Genomic DNA, 2,692 nt, shown 5'->3' on the forward strand with positions numbered 1-2,692 from the left:
TCCAGACTTCCAAGCCCGGGGCGTGACAGTGTCATGCATTGCCAGCTTTAATCCTTTGCACCCACTGTGTCTGCCCACGCTCCCCTGAGAGTCCTAATGCCAGTCCCCATCCTATTAGGAGGTCTATTAGTTGGCACTGCTTTAACCCTTTCCTTCCCAAGTCAACATTGGCATGGGCCTGGGTGCTGCTTCCTGCTTGGGGGGCCCAGGGCTCTGGGTCTTGTAAATGAGGCGGATGCCCCCCCCAGTCTTCTTCCAGTTTGATGTTCCCCTGCTGTAGGGCTTGCTGGATGGCATCAGCGAGGATGTCAAAGGCCAGGTCCACATTGCTGTTGTTTCTGGCTGAGGTCTCCACAAAGGCCATGATGCCCAGGGAGGCGACCAGCTCCTCTGCCTCCTGAGCCGAGACACAGCGGGCACTCTGCAGGTCACTCTTATGGCCAACTAGCAGGAAGACTGCCTTGTCTGGGCCCTGGCTGGCCATGACCTCCTGATGCCAGTCTCGGATGTGTTCGAAAGATGTCCTATTTGTCACGTCAAAGACTAGCAGGACACCCACCACATTCCGGTAAAAGGACCTGGTGATGCACCTGAAGCGCTCGTTGCCCGCGGTATCCCAGAGCTGGAGCTTGACGCACGGCCCCGCCCGCAGCTGCAGCGCGCGCCTGTAGACCTCCACGCCCACCGTGGGCGCCTCGGGCTCGGCCAGAGCCTCGCGCGCGCCTGGCGCCTTGGCCAAGTAGCACCGCAGCAGCGACGTCTTGCCCACGGCCGCGTCCCCCAGCAGCGCAATCCGAAACTGGACGCGGCAGCCCCCGGCCTCGGAGGTTAAGATTTTGAAGGTCCGTCTCACATACTTTGGTCATGTGGCCAGGAGGGGCCTAGAGAAGGCTATCATGCTTGGAAGGGCAGAGGAACAGGACAGAAAAGGAAACTCCAAATGAGATGGATTGACACAGAAACTCAAGTAATGGGGGTGGGTATGTTGGTGTCAGTAAGACTGGCTCAGGACAGGGCAGGCTTTAGAGCTGTTGTGCATAGGGTTGTTTTGAGTTGTGGGCAACTTGAAGACATTATTGTTATGTGCCTTCAAGTTGCCCATGACTCATAGGGACCCTATATGTACAACAGCCCCAAACCTGCTCTATCCCTTGCCAATCTTATTGTCTCCAACATGCCTAACATCGTAACCTTAGTGACTGAATCAATCCGTTTCATAGAGGGTCTTCCTCTCCTGCTCTGTCCCTCCACCTTCCCAAGCATGACATCCCTCTCCAAGGACTCATCCAGCCTTGCAACATGTCCAACATATGTCAGATGAAGCATCAGGATCCTTGTCTCCAAGGTGCAGCCTGGCTTTACCCTCTCCAGGACGAACTTGTTTGTTCTAGCAGTCCGTGGTATATTCAATACTCTTCTCCAGCAACACTGCTCAAAGACGTCAACTCTCCTATCATCCCTAGTCATTGTCCAGCTCTCTGATGCATAGTAAGGAATTGCAGAGACCATGGCAACTTAGTCTCCATACTGACATTGTTGCTCTTCAGTACTTTGGAGAGGCCTCTGACAGCAGACTTTCCCAATGCAATTCATCTTTTAATTTCCTGGCTTCTGTACCAAGAGTGTTGATTGTAGAGACAAGCAAAGTGAAGCTGTCAACAATCTCAATCTCTTACCATCTATTATGATGCTGCCAATAGGCCCAGTGGTGAGAATCTTTGTTTTCTTGATGTTGAGCTCCAATCCATATTGAAGGCTGCAGTTCATGACTTTCTGCAGCAAGCGCTTCAGGTCCTCCTCAGTTTCAGCAAGCAGGGTTGAGTCATCTGCATAACACAGATTGTTGATGAATCTACCTCCAAAACGGATGCCGCACTTCTCATACAGCCCAGCCTCTCGGATAATCTGTTCTGCATAGAAATTGAAAAGATATGGAGAAAGTGTTAAAGAGGAATGACATCAGCGTAAATACTAAAGTGCAATTCACCTAAGCCATGTTATTTCCAGTTGCTTCCTATGCTTGTGAAAGGTGGAAAATGAATAAAGAGGACCCAGAGAAGAATCATTGCCTTTGAATTGTGGTGTTGGCAAAGAATATTGAATATTTTATAGAGACTGTTAAAAGAACAAACAAATCTGTTTAACAACAAGTGCAACCGAGGTGCCCTTAAGAGGCAAGGATGGTGAAGCTCTGCCCTCACATATTTTGGGCATGTTATCAGGAGGACCTGTTGCTGTTAGGAAGGTGTCCAGTATAACTCATAGTGACCCTATGAAAAATAGATGTAAACCCTGTCCTATCCTGTGAGAACCTCACAATCTCTGACACACTCAAGGTCATTGCTGCAGTTAATGTGTCAATCCACCTGGTTGAGGATCTTCCTTTCCTTTACAGTTCCTATATGTTTTCATGCATGTTGTTTTTCTCCAAGAAAAATTCTTTCCTAACATCATTTTAAAGCACGTGAGACAAACATCCAACATCGATGTCTCCAAGGAGTGTTCTGGCTGCTCCTCCTCTATTACATAACTATTTGTTCTTTTGACAGTCATGAGATATTCAGTACTCTTCTCCAACACCACAGCTCAAAATCATCAATATTTCTTTTTCAATCCGTATTCATTATCCAACTTTCAGCAACAAGCTAGTGACTGAAAAGACCATGGTCTTTTTTTTTGCAACAAGCTAGTG

At 48.7% G+C, this 2,692-nt stretch overlaps 1 pseudogene; it reads right to left on the reverse strand.

Annotated features, from left to right (window-relative positions):
* Positions 1–161: 161 nt before the first annotated feature.
* LOC102877534 overlaps positions 162–2,692 on the reverse strand; it is an 8,156-nt pseudogene continuing 5,625 nt past the window's right edge.

Source organism: Elephantulus edwardii, unplaced genomic scaffold, assembly GCF_000299155.1.
Source record: "Elephantulus edwardii isolate Elephantulus edwardi_28Jun2011 unplaced genomic scaffold, EleEdw1.0 scaffold00522, whole genome shotgun sequence".
Taxonomy (NCBI): Eukaryota; Metazoa; Chordata; class Mammalia; order Macroscelidea; family Macroscelididae; genus Elephantulus; species Elephantulus edwardii.